This window comes from Amphiprion ocellaris, chromosome 24, assembly GCF_022539595.1.
Source record: "Amphiprion ocellaris isolate individual 3 ecotype Okinawa chromosome 24, ASM2253959v1, whole genome shotgun sequence".
Lineage (NCBI taxonomy): Eukaryota > Metazoa > Chordata > Actinopteri > Pomacentridae > Amphiprion > Amphiprion ocellaris.
This window is the reverse complement of record NC_072789.1, coordinates 14,491,451-14,513,851: the sequence shown is the minus strand read 5'-3', so window position 1 is coordinate 14,513,851 and position 22,401 is coordinate 14,491,451. Positions and strand designations below refer to the sequence as shown.

Here is a 22,401-nt window from a genome sequence, read left to right as displayed (position 1 = left end):
AGAAGTTTACTCTGCTATCCAGGGGCAATGGACCCTGGTATAATAGACCTTTTTTTCTGCATGACCCCTCACATCACTCAGTCAAAGAGCCTTCCGGCCAGATGAGTTAATCACTGCTGCTGCAGCGTCGTGGGCTGTTCAAAACCACCAGGCTTCTAACTGATCAAATGAAGCAGATGTGATTTACACATAACGTCAGAACCGTTGGAGTCCGGCTCCCACTCGTTTGAGTGGGAACACTTCTCATGCCATTTTTTGTGTTTTTTTTTTTTTTTTCTTGGAGAGTGGCTGCACCTCAATTGGTATGTGGGATCGTGCTTGGATTTGCAGTTCCAGGATGACATAATAAGAGTAGATTTTGGCAGTCTGTGCTGGAAGTTCCTCCTCATGGTTGTAGTCTGTATTTAGAAGGCGATTGTCTCTTGAATGTTATATGTTCTGTTAAGTTCATGATAAAACAACTCCTCTCATGGAAGAAACAAAGTGTGTTTAATCAAAATGTCAGCAGTAAAATGACTGTAATAATCAAAAACTGTTGTATGTTGTCGTTGGAAGGCGAAGTTGGTATTTGAGGTCCACTGATCCGGTATTCAGCATTTTTCTGATTATTGGTATCTTTCTTCTTTTTCTGTTTTAACGATTCCCGACACATTAAATTAATTTAATTTCCCTCATTTTCAATTTCACCTGGACCGAATATCTGTTATTGCTCTCCTTGACTATGATACTAAGTGGTATCAGCCCTGAAACTAAATATTTTGGAGTTTTGTATTGATAGATTTAACTGCACAGCAAACTGCTTTGTTGAAGGAATTGAAGGCCTTTTTGTGACCAAGGCAGTGATGCCACTTCCTTTTGAAAACCAGCATCTTCTAATCTGGTCATTTTCAAATTAGAATTTAAGATATAAATGGTCTTATATAGTAGATATTGACAGAAATTATCAAATTTTTAAGGCTAAAATATGCTTAAAAAATTTGTACGAAGTGTTATCTGATCATGACTAAAGTGCTGACTACAGCAGGAGAAAGCTTCGCATTTTGGATTGTTGGTTTCAAATTGGTACAGAAGTTGTCCCCTCAGCTATGACTTTATTAAAGTGTGGGGGGAGTGGTTTAGGAAGAGGTATACTGATGCCTGAAGGCAAATGGAATGTATTAGAAACAAACTGAATTCTATTTAAATCGATTCTTGTATAAGGGTGTTTTTCTTATTCACGATAAGTGGTGACCTTGAGTGATTGCATAAATGATACAAAACATCTGAAAACACAGTTTAGCAAAGATTTTCTTCATTATAAAGAAAACTGTTTGTTCTTCATGAATGCAATGTGCAGCTCAGTTAAACTTGAGCCTCAATAAATAAAGAATACAAAATAAAAAAAAAAAAAAGCACACACAGTGTCTGGCCCATCTTATCCTTTTCCACACCCACATCGGATGAAATCTGAGCTGATACAAACAGGAAAGCAAACCCTTCAGATTGTTGACGTACAGACTCCTGGTCCCAGCAGACTTTATCTCTCCATATTCTCACCACTAATTCAGCACGAGTTTCAAAGCAGGAGAAAGCATTTCATCGGCAGCAGCTTGGATGTTCTCATTCTCTGGGCGGCATCCGACATGTGTTGTGATCTGACCCACAAGGCAGAACTGGAGATTCAAGACGCTTCAATCTTACATCCACATCTAAAAACACAATGCTCAGTCCGGTAGAGCCTGTCCTTCTGTCCACATGAGGCTCTGCTTTTATTTGTTGTGTGAAGCGTTGCTATACACTGAGTGTGCGTCTGCATATGTGTTTGTGTAATAAAGCTGAAGTGACACTCGGTCAGTTGCATTGAAGATGATGTCACTGCTGCAGAGCTGGTGGCAGCTCTGTGGATGCTGATAATGACGGATACCTGCACTGAGGTTCAGTCATCTACCTCTGTGGCACTGTGTCACTGCTGCTGGGTCATCACTTTCATCAGGAATAAGTAATAAACTACTCAGTTGATGCAGGAAATATTGCACGCTAAGGGGAACTTTAGACTCCAGCCCAATTTGATGCAGAAGGTTGAAATTTTATGATTGACTGTTTCTAGTTATGTTTTTCCTCATGCATGAGTGCTATAACACATAAATGATAGTCGTTTGGTTTCAATAATGGATTATGTTAGGGTGATTTATTAGGCTTCTTAAATGTGATGATTTGCTGTTGCAGTATCGAAATACCTTCTGAGATTTAAAGTGCTGGTTCGAAATCTTGTAGTTTTTCTGTGATTTTCTGTGATTTTTCAGCTGCATGTGAGTGACTTTGATCATTATGACTGATATTTTCTGACATACACAACAAGAAGGGTCTTTTAGGCCTTAAATTAACCAAAAAATCCAGCTAGCTTCTTGTTTCAATTAAGCAAAGTCTGTTGAATCTTGATCTGCAATTCATTACAAAAACAGAAAGTTCTTGTGGTATTACTTGGGGAGTGCAGGTGTTTGTCTAATTATCACTTATAAAACTTACAAGTATGAGTTTATTTGACAAAACATACAATGGATTATTCACTTGTCAAATTAAGAACAGTTCTTAGAATATTTGTAAAGTGGCAATCTTTTCAAGATTTTCATTTAAATAAGTCTTTTAAGTCATGATCTATTCTGGGAAAAGTTAACATGATGGTGATTAAGTTTGTGACCCACAGATCAAAGTAACTTTTGCAGTTTGTAAAACGTATAAGGAAGCATTCCAATAAAAACATGCTGTATTAATTTAATACAATACAAACTGAACATTTCATGCTGCTGAAGTTTTACACTAACAGCATTTTGGCAAAACAAGAGTTCACTTTAATTACAAAGTAGTCACAGTAAATGCTGTGTCTTTGGCGGTGAGATTAGCGCTTTGCGCTGTTGTTCAGAACAGAACAGCAGCTGGCATTTTTGGACAGCGGTTCACAATCCTGGTTGCTCACAGAATGATAGAAAAAGCAAACTTTTTGCCAACCTCCTCTTTATTGAAACAATAGTAGTTGGTGATACCAGAATTGTTTGACCTGTAGTATAGTAAGAAATTTAGTGAAACTGCTTTTTACTTAAGTTTCCTTTTCTCAAATTTTCTGTTTTCTGTCAAGTGGTTTTTGTTTCATGGCGTCATTAGTGTGTTTTTCTTAAAGTGTCCAAAAAGAAAGCAGCAGTTGAATCTGCTGAAGGATGTTTTGAATCTTTTTTTTTTTTGTGGAATTGTCATGTTTGTTTTTTAATGATTAGGTGCCAGTTGTGAAATCTTGACCTTGTAGCTGTTTTTGTGGCACATTTTCCATTTATAGTAATGGATTTCCTGGCAGTTAAGAACAAACGGTATTTATATTGCAGCAACTTGTTGATTATATCTCCAAGTCAGAATTCAAAGGTACCAGAGTCTGCATGCTAATAAGAGCTCTGCTGAACAACACTACAGCTTTTAAAAAGTGTTATATACTGCGAGACTGTGACTTTGGCTTTTAATTTCCCACTTCATGACATCTCTGCCAATATATAGCTTCGCCACTGCGATCCTCGGGTCTTCCTTCTTCATTTAACTTTGTTTCCTGATGGAGCCGTAGCCATAGTGACTCATCTCGGTGTCATGGAAACAAACTAGTATCCTTGCAGCAATAGCAGCAGCCTCCTTAACCCCACATACACTTGGAACCCACACAGCATCCCCAGCTGTGCACTAAAATATTGACTAGATTAAAGCTTGATTCAGATTGAATTTAATACTCTAATTTATGATTGTTTTTTTCGGTTTTTTTTTTTTGTTTTGTGATTGATCTCGTATGTTCATGAGACCTGAACATTAGGCACCAGATGATTATCCTGAAACCCTGAATGGGTATAAACTGAATTCATTTTCATGTTGTGAAATAGGACACAGTGGGAAATCTGACTTTCCAGGGGCCACAGAAGTAATCAGAGAGAGTCCTGAGCTTTAGCTGGACCAAAGGATGTAAATATCCAGCAAGCTAATGACGAATGACCTCATCCTCGAGTCCCTCAAGTGCAGGAAGCCATTATCGCTTCACCGCGCCGAACCTCTTGTCAGTGCATTATACCTGAGGTGCTGCTCTGCTCTTTATTCTCAATAACTCCAGATTGTCTTCACTCCATCCTATTTTGTTAATGCAAACTGGCAAGTGATTCCCAAGCCGCACCTCACTACCCACCTGACCTACCTCATGTCCCTGCTTCTGAGGGCTGACTATGTTATTGCCTCCCCCCACCTTGTCCCTCCCTCTAACCACAATATTGCTGTATCACTGACACTAATAGCCTGCACTCAAGGTGAAAGCCTTGCCGAGATACTTCCTGGCGACAGAGGAAAGAAGCACATTGAACGGCCTGTGTTTCCTATTAAAATGCAGCTTAAAAGGCAATTTGTTTGAGTTAATAGTTATGTTGTTTCCACTACATTATCACTCATCCAGGCGCTACTAACACCACTTCTGTGATGTTCTTTATCCCTTGCTCGCATTACCATTGTTCATCTTTAAAGGACCATACCAGCATTTTCACAGGTTGCCTACTTCTACTGTGATAAACATTTTCAGATGCACGTTTCACCATTTTAGATGCGTAGCCTGTTTCTATGGGTTCAAACAACCATCGTTTCTCATTCATTCCAGTATAAAAGGCTCTCCTCACAGTACAGTGATCACCTTTTGCCTTGCTGTGAAATCCCACCTTAAAAGTTGAATTTAGTTAGCTGAGTTTGAATTCATGTTTCACATAATGGCACTGGTTTATATTTAGCAATGTAGCAAGATGAGAAGAATAAATATAAGAAGGAGGAGAAAAATGAATAGAAGAACCCCTTCTGCTGCTTTTCAAATCACAAAAACTTGATGCTCCAACCACATACAGTAAGTCAGTTTTTGCAAGTACATTTAGAATTTAGCTTTAGAGTTGTTGGTTTAAAGGTGTTCTTAATAAAGAGGCAACAGCTACGATATAGGACAGCTGTTGACTGCGAGTGTATACGTTAAAAAAAACTATTTTTTCTGGATTTGCTCATATTTCCTCTCTTCTTATTAATACTAATAAACTTTACCTCTGTTGCACATTTAACTATCATGGTCACAAGCTGCTTTTCAAAAAAGCAGCAATAAAATATTTGAAAAGACATTATGAATTGTTGCACGAATTCTGTGCAAAGGATGAATTTGAATTTTCCTGTAAAAAAAGGAATGCAGCATTTATTCTTTCTCCCATATGCTTTGCCTAAATGCATTTCTTCACCTCCCCTACATCATCAACAGAGTGCAACACTAGCTAACATTAGTTTAGAAATGGAGTCCATTCCCAGCACATCTCTACACTTCGTTTTAGTGTAATGCCACCCCCAGAGCGTCAAATATAGTCTATAATCTCAAAAATATTGTATTACTATAATGTGTAATTCCTGCTAACTCGTCTAGCAACTATCATCTAGTTATGGAATAAAGTTACTTAACAACTACTGGATTTTCTGACTTTAATACAGAAAAACTTTAGACCTCAGATTTGGACCTGTGGGCATCTCCTGTGGTGCCGCAACATTGGTAGCAGATTCCTTGGGTACAGTGGTGGATCAGCTTATTTTTGCGCACCCCACAAATGTTTGATTTGATTGGGATATGGGGAGATTAAAGGTTGAGGCAACATTTAGAGCTCTTGGTTGTGTTCCTCAAGCGGTTTCTTTGTGGTGTTTTGTGGTGTCCTGTTGCCATTGGATAGATGTGGGTGGGGGACTGTGACAATGTTTAGGTGGGTGGTGCATGTGAAAGCCAGGATCCAAGTTTTCTCATAGAACTGTGCTGTAACGAGATGATCAATGTCACCTGTCAGTGGGTTTAATGTTGTGGCTCATTGATGCATGTTGAGAGCAGAGCCCTTAAAAATACTGAGTAAAAACACAAAACATGTTTGATGTCAATGTGATACATGGGAAAGATATGAATAGAAATGCATGGAATGGTGGAAAAACAGCACCAGTGATTCTAAGATCCAACAAAATGGTTTGCGAAGTGGTCAGCTCAGTAAGTGGGCTAAAACATGCAAAACCACTTGTATGGCTCAATGGTAGCCACTGAGGATTTTGCTCTCAATAAAAATAGATGTCAAAACACATTGTTATTCATTTATCATGAGGGTGGTGCTTGCAGTTTTCCCCATTCAATGTAGCCAAGAATCAACTTCATCTCTATTCCTGAGCCTTCTGCCATGACTCATTCTTGTTTGGGCGATGGGAGGAGGGAAAAAGTGCCAGTGTGCTTGTTTTGGATGCTTTACTGACAGGGCGGGTTCCCATGTAGTGCCTGAATGACAGAGCTGCCCCACAAGACTTGACAGCTGTTGACTCCAACTTGGGGATGTGTTTGTTTATCATTTATCAGTGTTAACACTGAGGCCAGTGACCCACCAGCTCAGGATGTGGGTTGTTTCTGACGTATTTTGAATGTGATTTGGCATTTTGCGTGCAAGCGTTCATTTACTATATTTGAATCCTCAACATATATATCACTGTGTCTTGCTTGAGCATCGCCAAGTGTGTGGGTGTGTGCACGCAGTTGCAAGGTTGAGTTGTGACATCCTCCTTCAACTGCAATAAAAGTCCTGTGCAGCTGGGCCCCTCCGCCCTGCCTGTCTCTGATGACTTCCAGAAACTTCCGCTCTTCACTCAGTCTCAGTGACACGTGTGTCCTCTCTCCTCCAAGCCTGGGCGTCACAGCAGGGCTTATCTTCTCTCTGGAGAAACAATCTAATGTGGACTGAAAGATTTTAGAGTCACAAATAGTCCGGTGTCATCTTTATAGATGTTTCCAAGAGCTTGACATATGCGGATCACTACAGCTGTATTGATTGTAAGTGTAATTATAAATAGGTTTAAATGAGTTTTGTAGTGATATTATGAACATTGTAGAACAAGTCTATTTTCGCCAGAATAGTGTGTATTATTTTGGAAGCAATTTAGTATTTTGTCTCCCAGCACTACTCCAAACAAATGTGTGATCACTGCGGTCGCTTATTTGCCATTTTAAAATAATTAACACCGTCAAGTTTTCTTCATCTGGAACCGTTTCCATCTCTCCACTGCTGGAGCTCCAGCAATCTAAAACCCCAGCGTCTGACCATTGGTGCCCAGGTCTCAGTGCCCCCTGCGTAGGTGCTAATTTAGAACAGATGGCATTTGGACAGCAAAGGTTCAGATCTCCCATCAACAGGAAAAAGCTTTGAAACAGGGGCATCTCTTCTACAAATTACTGCCATTTACCTTTCTTTGCTAGCAACCTGCCCTTTCAATGATCCTCAGAGAGATGCCATTAAAGAGAAAGACTCGAGGCAAATACCAAGCAGCAATTGGTGACAGTACTAGAAATTGTGTTTACCATTCTGGCACCTTTGATTCATTGTTTCTTTGTCATTTCCATTTAGTTTGCTGTTTCTGTGCAGTCTGTGGACGTGGGTGCAGCATCTCTGACCTTTGGGGTCTGATGAATTGTTTGCTATGCTGCATTTAGACACCCTGCAGGTACAGACAGGGATCATACAGTCAGAGCACACAAACAGAAGAGAGCGGCCACGTCTCAATTAGAGAATGAGGTTGAAAGACGAGAGGGTAGTTTAGTTTAGACTCATTATTCTGTCAAATTTGAACACACAGGCATGATACACATTTTTCGATTTAGTGTGACTTAACATTCCTAAGGATGGCATCGTTTCTAATTTAGAAATCACCAAAACATATTTATAAATGCATAATGTGTCTTAGAATTTCCCTGTTTTTAACTTTTTTTTTTCATTATTGAGGTAATCCAGAAATAATCATATGTATATCTATGCAAACTAATAGGCTCATGCCTAATTTGACATACTTTCAAAGGTACCAGGTTGGAAAATATAAATAAATGTTAGCCTGTCATAGATTTATTGGTATCGATATATGTAGTTCCTGATATGAAAACTTTCTGTCTAAAGAACATAAAACAAAACATGGTCTTATTACATATGTTGTCCAGCAGAGCAGCTCTGTCTCCATTGTTTGCAATACTATCAGTATTGTCTGCAGCACATGTAGCAGAGTACGCATCACAGCTGAGCAGGCAGTGCTGTGGAGTCAAGTTTTGTCTTCGTGGCAAGTCACTAAGTAGTTTGTGAACTGTTTTGCTGGATGTGCAGAAATAGTGACCCTATCATCTTTCCTTTTTTGTGTAGCTCTAACATGTGTCAACAATATATCAGAATTTCCTGCTCCCTAAAATCAGCATTGTCCCCAAAAATCCATTATTAGTCAGGCTCTGTAAAACTTGTTACGTAATAATAATTCCTAATTTTAATAATCATTGAATGTTGCTACATTAAGTGAAACTGGCAAAATATTTGATAAGTCTAAGATCTTAAACTTGACGATTTGCTGCTTTTCTGTTGTGGTTGTTTAGGTCAGACAACACCCTGGGCTTTGGATCCCTGTGTTGTAGGCTTTTTCTTACCATGTTCTGCTGCAATGCTATTTTCCTGTACTCAGTACTCCTATTCTGCTTTTCTCCTTTTTTCTACCAAGTTTTACAAGGGGAATAGAGAGGGCAGTGTTCCCTGTAAGTAAAACGCATGTTGTGATTTTTCCATGGAGTAATATGGGACCTCGTACAGTAGCCTGTGTTTGAGTTCAGCCCAGGGTGTAGGGCTGACTTCAAAGCCCACAGCTACACCCTGTGGTTAGTGCAAAGCCAGGCACACGCAAGCTGGAGTGTTCACACACACAACCTGGCAGACAGTTAATATATACAGCACACACTCTATATTGTACGGCAGGCACACGCCCTCAGACGGGCAAAAACGTATTTAAGTTCTATAAAAACAGTTGACTGGGTTCTCACCCATGAATTCGCCCCACAGTCTGAGCATCAATCCCCATCTACCGGCCCACCCCCTTCTTTTGCTGTAAAACACGCAGTCCCTCCACTTCCTCTCTCTTTCTTTCTCCTCAAATCACGTCTCCGTTTTAAACGGGCCTCTCAGAGGCATATTTCACATTTGAGGAATTTCCTGTTTTCTGCTTATATCAGAGAGGAATGACAGTCCAAGAGTAGCACACACAGGCCATCTTTAGCCTGACAGAGAGGGAGGGTGTTTGCATAGTTGCATATATATACTTGAGTGATGAGACAATATTCACCCCTGAGAGGCCGTCTGTCTGGGTGGCAGAGAGAAAAATTATGTCCTATAAATCACAGTCCATAATAATCCAGTGGTGGCCCAGCTGTTGCACAAGATGGGCACTGGACATTCCCATAGCACTTCTGTTACTGCTTATGTTTTACATTTTGCCATGAATGGCAAGCCAGTCATTGAGTGGCTCTCTCTTGGTAAATGGTCTGGCTGCTGTTGGCTCTTGGCAGTTGCAAAACGAGGAAAGCTGCACTTTCACAAAGCACTTAGGTTTTTATGCACTTGAGAGTTTTCCACGAACCTTGTTACAGTCAAATTCTCTGAATAATGATGAGCAGCTGGGTTGTCGACGCACCCTTGATCGGGTAATTGTATCAGTATACTAAAGTAAACAGTTTCTTTGTCTCGAAAACATTAATGGAACTGAGTTTCGATTTTGTGTTATTCTACTCTGACTGTAAAGCAGATTTCTCACCCTATTTGTAGAGATAAGTTTGTTATATAAATTTATGTTTTGCTATTTATCATCAGTTGATTAAAGAAATGTGCCTGCGTACAATTGTGTGAAACCTTAATCCTCTTAGTAAGAAATAGTAAAGTTGCAATGCATGGCAACAAGAATGTTCTTTGTGATTCAACAGGAGCAGATTTTCCTTGTACACTTCTCTCAAGGCCAACTAGATGAGTAGGTTCAGGATCCTCAGGGATGCCTTAATAGGACACTGTATTTTGAGACAGAACCTTAAAGGGTTAAATAGCTTGTAAACAGACAAATCTCCCCCTCAAGCTGAAATGAATTAACTTTTAGCTCTCTTTGCTGGTGACTGAAACTGTCATTGTCAGCTTAGCTATGATATTATGCTCCTTAAGCTTACAGAGAGACCGCGGAACATGCAGAGACAATGGTGTTGCGATGGCTCTGTTGCAGAGAAGTGACTTAATTGCTCATATAATTTTGTACTCAAAAATCTTGAACCTGAACTTGAAATATTCCTTGAACTACAGACAGAAATCCCATAATTGAAACAAAAGCCACAACAGGTTCTTCTTGTTGTCCTGGAATATAGAATACTAGGGACTAAAACGAAAAAATCAGTAAAATGTTTAGGAGCTGTAAGAACTGGCAGGATTAATTAAAATCACATTGGGGGAAAAGGACACAGAAATCAAATTTGGTCACTATAGGGAATAGGGGTGAACAATTAATCAACCAAAAATTGCAATTTGAAATGATGCAATTAGCAAAACACAAAGGCTGCAATTTCTAATATAAATGGTATGGCTGTTGCATAATAAGACTATTGCTTTAATCCAGTTGTATTTAATTCAAACTGACTGAAATGTTCTGCTTGTCCATTGATGAACATATATTATGTGGATCGACTGACATAAGGTCTGTGTTATTATTTATTTTGCAGCACGTTTTCCCAAGGGTTTAAACTGTAGTGGCAATAGTTTTACAAAATATTCAGTTCAATTTGTTCATGTATGACATTCACGCTTTGATAATATCTCTTTTGAATCTATTGTACACTGAATATTGACTTTAAAACATTATATCGCAAATATAACTGCAAAATTTCAAAAAATAAAATAGCAATTCGATTTTCTCCCCCAATTATGCACCATTAATAGAAGTTTCTGATGGCTTGTTGTGTGATCTTGGTGTGTAGGTGTGACATAAGGTTGTGTACATGGCTTGAACAAACTGCAGGAGTCTGGCTTTGGCATGAGTCATGCTGTTGTGTCTATATGCAGAAGGCTCTTAGCAGATGGAGAGGATCAGCTCCTGTGTCTGGACTAGTTGCTTTGAGCTGACTCACCTTTGACCTCTGATATTATGGTGTCCTGACATAGCAGCACTAGAACGCCTTGACAGAGTCATAGATCTTTAGAGGGGAAAAATGCGATGTAATAGGCAAATTGAAAGCTCTGTGACAAAATGAGACTCAACAAAGACACTTTTGAGCCAGTGGACGAAATTTATGCCACATCAAAGGACATGACTTAATCTAGTGGTATTTGATTGGCCTTGCTCACAGTGCCTGGGACAAATGAGTGGCTGCTAACCTTTAAACAGACAGCCAGATCAGTGCGGATTTGGGTAATTGGATTTCCGTAGTCTTAAATCTAATTTACTATTTGTTTAAACAAACAGCAAAACAAGCAGATGCTGCTGTATTTTCTACTATTTCAAGCCAAAATGGACCAAGTTGTTGTTGGAATTGGACATCAGCCTGGAAGGAGATTGCTCCTGTGGTCCTGTTGATGCTAGCAGTGATCCAATCCTCAGTCATTACCATGCGTCTGCCAGTACGGGATTACTAGGTCCATGTCTGGGTGAAAGTATTAGCATGGGGTTCACTGTAAGGCTCACAGTTATGTCTGTTGCACTTAGGAGGAAGCATATGAATGCAAACCATTGTTGTTGAAAATCAATCTTTATTGGTCATTGCACATTTTCATATACAATGAAATTTCATTTGAGCTGCCCTGCCAATGACAGCTCCGGCTGCTGCGCAGTGCTGCGCGCACCTTTCTTGAAGAAAAAAAGAAAAAGGACATGTTGGGATCTGGGTAGGGATAGCAGAGGGTAAAAGAAAAAAAAAGGCTCGTTGTACATTGTTGCACATTCCTCAAGAGTAGTTAAAAGATCATTAAAGATGTTTTTCAAGAAATTGAACTAATAGAATCTTTTGTGTTGATCTGCAACTAACGGCTAAGGTAATGATGCTTTTTGTTTGTTTTTTCAGTTTTTCAGTGTTTGTGTGTGTGTGTGTGTGTGTGTGTGTGTGTGTGTGTGTGTGTGTGTGTGTGTGTGTGTGTGTGTGTGTGTGTGTGTGTGTGTGTGTGTGTGTGTGTGTGTGTGTGTGTGTGCGCCAGTGTGTGTGCGTGCATGCGTGTGTTAGAATTACATTCAAAAGTGAAAATGGAGGGAGTTAAGAGACTTTTCAGCAATGTATTTGCTAGTTGGTGATTTACTATGAAAATAAAAATTGACTCTACCCCATTGGCTGTCATGCTACATGTGCTGCAGACAGTGTTGTAAATAATGGAGCTGCTCTGCTGGACAAATTATATAATGACACTATTTCTAAATTACCTCTTTCTGTCTTATGCTTTTGTCAAAGTACGCTTTCATGTCAGAATATGTCGGCAACATATGCACCGATATCTTTATATCTCTGACAGGCCAATATCTGCCAACCGATATATTGGTCAGGCTTTAGAGAAACTGCTGCCAAACCTGAGAGAATTTTTCGACTATGTCTTCTGTGTTTGAAAAAGGTTGAAATTTCATAACTTGGCCACTGCTGCATTTACTTTTTTTCAAATCTGTTAATCACACAGATCACAGACTTTTATAGAAGTGTAATGAAAATACACTGGAATACCCCTATAATCTTCATTTTATTTATCTTGATTAATCTTTTAGCTTGTATATAAAATTATGAAAATAGTAAAACAACTTCCCAGGGCCATCAGAATTATCTGATTTAAAAGACTTGTTTTGATGCAGAGCTTTGTTCCACCCTTTTGTCTTGCTGCAAAGTACCCAACTTAATCTTTAATCAATATCTGCATTCATATCAACAGCTCTCTGCTCTGCTGTAACCCACAACCATTATATAACAGAAAATGGAGTTGGACTCACAGCTGTAATTACACTTGTGTTTTAATGGTGCAGAACCAGCAAAGTCACCGCTGCTGCCTCCACAAAACACCTGCAGTAAATTTGCCCGTTCAAGTGAAACCCTGCTTGTGCTATTGCCGCATTTTCCAAAAAGCTTGAGTCATGCTTCTGGAAGAGGTCCGGTGAGGTGACAGCTTGGAAGGCTGCTTTTCAGTTATGACGATACCCCAGAAAGTCTGACCATACATGAATTCCAGTATTAGTCAGCATCTGTTTGTTTTTCTGGGGAAGCAGATAATGCTTAATTTGTTATGCTTCACACTGCAGAGATTTGCTTAGAGTGCAACCTTCCTCAAAGGCTAATCCAGATCTTTCTCCACGTATGTGGTCAGCTTCCAAAACAGCAGGTGTTTGTTTTTAAGGAGACTAGCCGGGTCAGAGTTAGATCTGGATGAGAGAAGGTACAGGCCTCTTTTATGCCTCATTCTTGACACTATGGTTGGTTCATTCTGCAGGATATCTATAGTTTTGGGGGACTAGATACATGGCAAGCTTCATCACCTGGACTTTCTTCATTCTGAGAAGATGTTTAACAGCACAACTACTGCTGATGTAGAAATATTCTGATCAGCAATGAAATATCCTGTCTAAATCTGGATGAAGGGGTCCAAGGCAGATTACACAGAGGCTGTGATGATCCACTCAGCTAATCCTGAGTCTCTCTACAGGGGGTGCAGCCACGACTGGATTCACTGATCAAAACACACCTGCAGTACATTGCTGTAGGGTGAGAATGACATACCTTCCAAATTTGGATTGGATGTATTGGATTTATCATGAGAGAAAATATCCTGTGATGATCAGATCCACCTACTTGATAACAGAACATGATTTAAATATCCTAAAGAACACAATGAACTCTTGCATTGATGTCACCTGCTTGCACCTGTGGAACAAGGATGTTGCTGGTGTTTAACTGTCCATACGTCCTGTTCAAACACAGGGTATACAAAGTGATGTGCAATTTGGCAGCAACGAGTTTAGCCTGCCGCTGTGTCTGTTGACAGTTCGGTTGTGGCAGATTGGTGTTAGCAGGACAAGCATTGGCTTTCTGGGAGATTAGATGTTACTGGCTATGCTAGCTGGCTCTACAGCTCAGGTCCAGGCCTCGGTCTCTAATCAGCACTGGCAAACAATCTCCCTAAAGGAAGCAGGCGTTGACGGGGCTTTCTGAACCTCCCCGAGCTTTAGTTCTCTCTGTTCATGTCACCCTCCCTCACCATGCCACCCAACCTCCCCATGATTTTCCTTATTTTACATCTTTAGTCTCTCTTACCTTTTACCCAAACGTACATGCACTGGCATGCTGCTCGTATCATCACAAGCACTCAGCCCTCTCAAAAAAGTGAAAACTGAACATTATCTCATAATTCAGTTTGACACCAAGATTAGTTTCCTGCTGCAATTTTAAATGTCCCATTTGCTTTCTTTAAACTTCATCCAGTCCTTGACGCTGACAGGTTGATTATAGTCTCACGCTGATGGCTCTTTCTGCCCCTCTGATACTGGGCAAGCTAATGACTAAGAGAGGATGTGGAGGGAGCAGGCCTGACTTGTTCTCTGCCCTCTCTTCCTCTAATTTTTTAAGTGGTTTTGGAAATCATATGACTGTATCTTTCATGATTCAGTCTCACATCAACCTCACTGGTCTCCTTGAGGCTTGGCGACCATGTCAGGGAGTGTCTCTTGACATCAGTCTGGTCACACTGGTTTTCTGTAGTGGCTTAATTTATTCGCTACTTAAAGGATAGGTTCAGACTGGCCACAAAGCAATCTGAGACCTGGAACATCAAACATTTATTTTATGGTTGAAAATTATTCCGTTGTTAAATAAAATTGTGAAAAATAGAAGCTTAAATGTGCTTTGCCACTTTTAGGCAGCTAAAACACACTAACCACAACAGTGACATACTAATAGCTTGTGAGATTGTTACAGCAATAATGTTGGCATACGCTTTCCTATTTGCACGACCAGATAGAAAGCTAAATTAGCATTAATATAAAGTTGTGTTTCTGACCACTAGTACAATCTTGTTTTAGCTTTATTTTGGTCTACAAAAATTCCTAAGGTAAATATTTGGCTCTTCAGCTGGTAAATGTCCCTCTGTGCAAGATTTCTGCATCTGCATGGGATTTTTTCCCCTGAAAAATAGCTACCTGCTAGCTGTAATGTGTTTTTGGAACCAAAACAGTGGAACTATGGAATGGCCAGCCAAAACAATGAGCTAAAAGATATTCAAATTCACTGCAGATTCTGGTCATTTTTTGTTCCTCTCACATTTTATGATGGGTTCATGTGTAACTGCACTATAAATTCCTGCACCTTAGACTTTGCAGATTTGTTTCCTAGTTTGTCTCCTGTCAGTTCTGTGTAAACACAGCCTGCAGTTCATCTGAAAAGTCTCAGAATTTTTTGCAATGTGAGTGTTCGTGGCAGATGATTCACTAATAGCTTCATGGTTGCGTCACAGAGCTCAGACTTTATTGTGTTTTACAAATTCGGGTTAATGCAAATGGTTAATTTTTTTCAAATTATTAAATGAGACATGTAATATACACTGATTTTGGTCAAGGTTTTTAGCTTCAATTTGGTCAGGTCTTTCAATAGAATGTGGCATTCTTGGAATGCTGAATATTCTGTTTCTAGCTCTGATAAATGGTGTAATTTTGGCCCTTTTTTTTTTATATAAAAGAAAACTTGCTTTTCAAACCCACCAGTGGGTTTTGGGGTCCAGTCCAGATGGTTAATCCTTGTTTTGTTTTGTAGTTTGATTGTTAATTCATTCAATTTTACAAATTTGCACTCACTTACTTCCATCGTTCTTCTGTTCAGCTCATAATTTCTGTATTTATTCACAACTTTGACATCTCAAGTAGTGCAGGTGATGGATGACTAGACTGGGACCATTGTGAGTCTCTGCGCTATAAATACATGTCATTTCATGTGGTTTGAGGTTGGAGTAATGAGCAGGGAATTAGGCTTTCAGCAGTCGGCGCTTGGTGCAACTCAGTTGTATGCTTTTGCGCTGCTCTTCTGGCCTCTGCAGTCTCTCCTCCTCTCGCTCAGACCCTCTTTTTCCTCCTCATTCCCCCTCTCTGCCTTTGTTTCAGTGCTGCTGCAGCAGTTGGCTATGCCTGCAAATGAGCACCAGGACAGAGCAATTATTCAGCGTGGGGCAAGCCCCGCACCCCTCCTTTTATACACATCCCCTCCTTCTGCACTTGCCGTCATGTTGAAAGGTTTCATGCATTCATAATGTGAACATCTTTGAGCAAAAGAGCAGAATTTTACGGATGAGATAAACACAGAGAGGAGAATGAAACACGCTCCTGGAAATTTCTTGGATAGAGACGGTCTTTTATCTCGGAACTCAATTCCCTCAGGGGTGGAATAGCTCCGTATCCCTTTCAAACATGAATTAATGTGACTGACAAACACACACACACACACACACACATACAAACACATACTGTCTTGTGCTCAGACATGGCAGAACCCTCTCATCCCCACCCCCTACCTCCACCCTGCCTCAATGCAATGCAGACTCTGATTTGGCTGCAGCCCTGTCTGAGTGTGTGTGCTGCTGGTGGAGGGGAGGCCTATGTGAGGCAGCGTGCCGGCTGGCTCGGTGTGTGTGTGTTTTGTTAGAGGGAGTACGTAAGCTGCAGCAGTGTGTGCTTGCCGGCTCCGCTCGCCGACGAAGAAGCATCAGCCATCTCTGTCAGTGTCCCTGCCCCTATGACTCGTGTTCGCTCCTCTTTCTGCCTCTCATCTTTATTCTCCTTCTTTTCCTCTCTCTGCAGAAGCTGCTGCCTTACCCCCTCCCTCCTTTTGTACCTCTTTGCAGACAAAAAGCTGGAATAACCACCCCACCAGGTAAGACGCTATATACCATGTCCTTTGGGAAGCAGGCATTTTGCTTTATAGCTGGAAGAATCTCTAGGAGAGCAGCCAATATGAAGAATAAAATGGTGCATCAGCTTTTACAGCAGTAGAAATGTGTTACCATATATATTATTTAATAATCAAAAGGGGTAATTAAACATCTCAGGAGGCAAAGTGACCCTTTATTCATCCTGAGCATGCTTATAATCTCTAATCAATGCCTCCCTGTGTATCAGCTCCCTTTTGTTTGCACAGATTCAGAATATTTACTGCTGACATATGCAAACAATATAGTGAACGAGCTTGTGATAAGCCAAAGGCTGCTTCTGTGTCTTGGTGACCTTTAGTCTTTGTGACGTACTCCGTCTAGACATCGTTGATTATTCAGCCAGCAAGGACGGCGTGGTTCATGCAGAGTGCGCTGCTGCTGCTGTGCATGCATGTGTGAAAACTGACGTTTACCAAGATTTTATGCCAGACTGATCTCTGGTGATTTTTGCTCTTTGGAAAATGCAATTATTTCATGTTGAAGTAATGGCGGAGTATTTCGAGCCTAAGGCTGCGATGGCATGTGACCGTTGGCGGTTAGCGGCTCATAGCCAACAGATTGTTGGTGGTTTCTCTGTGGGAGTGACATCAAGCTGAGTGTGACCACAGGACACATTACTCTGCCTGTCAGCGTCGGCAGAGCTGGCTGACATGAGTCCGCCGACGGCTTGGTCAGGACGAGTTTTGGAGCAGGTGTTAATGGAGTGAAAAGATGCCAACTTCAACTCACTAACTACACCCCTTTTTCTCCCACTCCTTATTTTCTTCTCGTCCATTTTATCCCTCCCACTCTGTTTATTCCTCCCCTGCATGCTGTTATCTGTTCTGATCTCCCAAGTCTGTCCCACTCATTTTTCCGTCCTTTTCTCTTCCTATCTCTGTCTCCTAGTTTTGGTTTTGCCCTTGCTTCCTGTCACCCTCAGTGTTTGAACTGGGGCTGTCTGGGAGAGGTCCCAGTAGCAATTCTCTAGCTCCATAAAAGGGAGATGATAAACAATACAATAAAAAAGAAAAAACCCAATCTAACTGAAAGAATTGATGTAATATATGACGTAGTATTAGAACATGTAAGCTAATTTTGTCTTGGATTGCTCAGAACAAAAGAGAATTATATGGATTATAAATGGGCAGAGCTGACGAATTCACTCGTTTTCCCGAATAACTAACTTTTTCATGATTCTAATCATTTCATGTAAACATGAAAAGATATTGAGTTCTGACACCAGTGTCTACTTCATACAGTTTATTTGCTTGACAATCACCTTGTATCTGCTGAAAATGTCAGATGTCGCTTAAGGAGCTGAACCTGTTTACAGCTCCCCTTTATCGACAGACCTGATGTTTCAATTCAATTTAATTCAGTTCAATTAAATTTGATTTATATAGCACCGATTACAATTTAGATTGTCTCAAGACACTTTACAGAACCCATATGCCTGTTTTGTTAGCTAAAAAAAAAAATGACTGTTGCAGCTGAGTCGTGAATGCTGAAGAATCTGAATTAAGGTGATTAAAATAATGATGTAATCTTATTACAAGTATTATTGTTACTATTATTCACCATCTGCTTGCTTCTGCTGTTGGTCAGTATGGTCAACACTCGAATGGTAGTTTGCTTCCAAGCTACAATGATGTGTGGTATACTAGTAGAGCCCTACGTGGTCATTTAGCCCTAAATCTTCTGCTTGACCATCCCCGATTTGCTTGAAACTTTTTGAACATTAACTACAGATATCTAAAATTGTATCTGTGAAAACTTTTGACCTTTGCATTGTCAATTTTTTTGTTAGTGGGTGGCTGAATATGGGACTTGTCATGATGGCATAAATTTTCTTTCATATTTCAACTCACCCATTATCAGCGACTATTTGATCTAAATAAATCTCTGAAAATAATTATTTCATGTTAAAATTTGACAAATGTCTTTTTAAATCTCCATGTTTTCTGTCTAAAAAATTTCAGGCAAATCACAGATGGTCTTGCAGACAAAATAAAAAAGGGCTTACTCATTGCTGGCTGCAAAGATGGTTTTCCACCACAGGAACTCAAAACACGTATGAGGTGGTGCAAACGTTTACATGAACGGCACCCTAATCAACCCTTTCAGCCTTTCTGTTTCCATCGTGGTGTAGGATCAGTCAAACCAATGACAAATTGTAGATGCTTGACGTAACTTCAGTGAACTCAAGTAAAACAGAACAATGGAGGGCTTGTTATTGTTGATATTAGAGAGAAGAACCTGCGACTCAACAATGATATCGAGAGGGTGGAAAAAGGGCACTTGTTGACCTCTCTGAGTTTATCCAATTATCATTTGTCTTATCTGTGTCAACACCTGCACAGCAGTTCTTCAGGGACCCTCAGAGGTACCTACCTTGGAGTTGGTACATTTTTTCCTCCCCTGAAAACTTCCCTTAAAGGGTCTACAGGGACAGATTCTGCAGTCAGAACATGCAGAAAGGTTTGACTTGCTCTAAAATGACCCACTAGTCTCTACAGTGAAAAGTGACCTCATGATGCATGATTGCCTCAGTCTGCTATAGACTGTTTCCTTCTCTAACACCCACAATTACTTACACTTATTAAATATCAAAACCCTGTAAAGAGTGGAGTTTTTCCTCTCTAACAAGTCTTTTTTGGGTAAGCTTGAAATCTACATGAACTACTTAACAGTAAAGTGTTCATTTTGTGGTTTGACTAACTTACTAAATAACTCCTGATCCATCCAATAACATCTAAAAATGAGAAGCAGCACGACTGCTCAGGTCAGATTGTAGTAACAGAATTGTCTGTCTTGTATAGCTTCTTTTCCTTTCCGCTTCCGAATTCATTTATGTCCGCCAACAGGATATGCGCTTGTATCTATGACTGTGTGCTAGAAGTCACCAGGACGTCTGTCACATCTGCAGTGACATGCCACCCTACACTCCTCTCCAACCCTTCTCCCCGTCTATCCCTGTTAATGTCTGCCTTCATGGTTGCTAGGCAGCTCTCAGGCGAGCTGTCTCTTTTCTGGAAACCAACTTGGGATGACATGCTATGGTGTAGGAGGAGAGGACGAGGGGGCAAATGCACCCTTTCCCTGCCCTCCTTTTTGGGGTCACCAGTGGAGGCCTGTCCCCCAATCATCCTGCACCTCCTCCTGTTCCCTTTTCCCAGCATCCCTCTTCCAATGCTGTCAAGTTCATGCCCTGAGAGTGAGGTCGGTATCAGGCACAAAGGACGCTGTAGCGGCTGGGTAACCAACTGTTTCCAAGCTCGCAGGGCATAAGCAGTGGGTGAGAGGGACATTGTTTTGGAGTCAACATCACCTCTGGTTCTAACTGTCTGGCTAGTCAGCAAGGTTTTTGAAATGAAATGGAGATAAATGTAGGTGTTGCAGTGAGGTCAAATGTAAGAAAAAAGACCACGGTGTCCATTTTTCACTTCTTCCAAAAGCTTCTGCTGTCAGTCAGAAGCACATCAGAACAATATATATATTTTTGAGCTTGAACTTTCACCCTTTTTCTTTTTTTTTTTTTTTGGTGCCTCATAACTTTTTCCTTGATCAGATGCAGAGATTCTTTTTACAAAAGTTACATTTACATGTTATAATTAGAAAAATCAATTCTGGACAAAAGCTTTTATTCATCATGCAAATCAGCAAGCTGATTATCCAGCTGCCATATGAGATGTTTTAGTCATCCAGTAATTGCAGCAGTATTTTCGGCCTCTCATACTACAGTGTTTTCATAACAGAGACGAATGTGTACTGTAGAGGCAAACTGTAGGAGAAGCACACATTTGCAGTACCGCGACTTTGACAGAATGCCCTCAAGTGTCTGTTGACAAGTGATACTTGATGGCTGTGAAGCTGGATGTCAAACACTGACTAAGATGAGGTGAGCTGCAGAGGCAGATGCGGCTGAACAAACCAGACGTGTTATTTCAGGGTGTACTGCAGCAAAATTGGTCAAGCTGTTACTCGGGCATGTAGCGTCGTTGAGGAATTTACTGCGATGCCGCAAAGATAGAGTGCTGAAGAATATGGCATTCAGTAAAATCACACTTATACCATTTTCAGTGTTTGTAATACACATAACAAAAGCTGTGATAAAGAAAAGTATACACACAAACCTTGATGTATTTGCAATTCAGCTCAATGCACATAGAGGGTTATTGTGCTAAAAATGAATACATGCTAATGTATTTGGATCCTAAAAGTCTACTAGAAAACTGGCAGTAAATGAAAATAACTGAAACTTGACAAGGGGGTGTATAATAAAAAGGAATTTTACAATGGAATAGCACCATAGCTTTATATTTTTGTCACCTAAGTTGCTTGTGAGTGTCTAGCTTATTTATTATTTGCATCTTTCTACCCTATGATGTCTCTGCAGACACAATTATACCACAAAAGCTGACCAGGATTAACAAAAAACGATCACTTTGCAGCTTCTCCTCAAAAATATTTTCGCCCTCCTTGCATTCCTTAGGGTGAAAATTTCCAACAGTAATAAAATCACTGCCTCCAGGCACCACTTTGGGCCGCCCTGTGCTAACATGTTGATTGACGAATGTGCATATAATGTGCTGTGGCCATTAAAAAAACCTACATATATATGTATGCAGTCCGCTTTGCCACCTGTCTCCACTTTTAAGTGCAGCTGTCGCCTAAGGGGTACCAAGACCAGCACCTGGTCCTGCCTGGTTTACATAACACAGCAAGAGAAAATGCTACTCGTATATGTTTAAGCTTGTAGGTTATTTGACAGAGAGTGCGTTTGATTTTTGCATCTGTGGTATGGAACATGTATATAGAGTCTATGATCTTCTCCACTGATGTCTTTTGCTTGGGATTTTTGTCAAGTTAGATGTAGATATACTTAAAGGGCAAGTGGTATTAGGAGGTGCTTTTAGATTGGCCCAGACCTCTCCTATAGAACCTTTCAGGAAAGAAAAAACTACTTAATCCAGGGTTTGTGCTTCTCAGTATCCCTGAGGACCTTCTGGGTGGGGCTTGTTGCTGATTGATTAAACACATATTTTCTGCCCTCTCCATGTTCTCTTCAAGTAGCACTCAGAGCTGGGTGATATAGACAACAAAAAACACATGCAAATAAATTCACTGCATACATAGAAATAAATAATTACAAAGGAGTCATTTCACCTTGATACACATTTAAAAAAGAGAACAATAAAACCAAAGATGAAGGCTTAGGGTCTCTATTATCAAGGCATGTGAGATACATGAACCTTCATGATGATTTGCATCAAATGCATTCAAGTGAAGCTATTGATCATTGTACCAAGCAATTGTGTTATTGCTGTTGATGAAGTGTGTATTGCCGTTGCCTATCATTGTCAATTTATTGCTCAGGCTGAAATATTCTCCTTTATATAGACTTACATTGTGTCTGATTCAAGGGATGTAGTAGAAGCTTGCTTTCTCCTCTCCTTCCACTATCAGTGTTAGCATTTTCAAAATCCCCTTCACTACGGGAAACAACAACATAGCAACCATCTTGTTACACTTAAATGGAAATATTTATTTTCTATTTTGTATGCTCATACAACTGGAGTTGTTCCAGTCACTACTATCTTTCGCTGTTTTGGCACACTTGGAG

General features: G+C 40.2%; 1 protein-coding gene across 8 annotated transcripts in view; it reads left to right on the top strand.

The window, feature by feature from the left end:
• The window catches only part of LOC111571822 (microtubule-associated protein 2-like), a 70,839-nt gene that overhangs the window by 8,040 nt on the left and 40,398 nt on the right, over positions 1–22,401 (top strand). For 2 of the 8 annotated variants that reach the window (XM_055008191.1, XM_055008192.1), the window contains exons 1-2: positions 16,510–16,582; positions 16,666–16,738. The exons of 1 other annotated variant lie outside the window; for it this stretch is intronic. The gene's annotated coding sequence lies outside the window, so the exon portion shown is untranslated. Of the gene's footprint in view, positions 1–16,509; positions 16,583–16,665; positions 16,739–22,401 lie in introns of those variants that run through there. 5 more of the 8 variants (XM_055008190.1, XM_055008189.1, XM_055008194.1 and 2 more) reach the window with 5 other exon arrangements.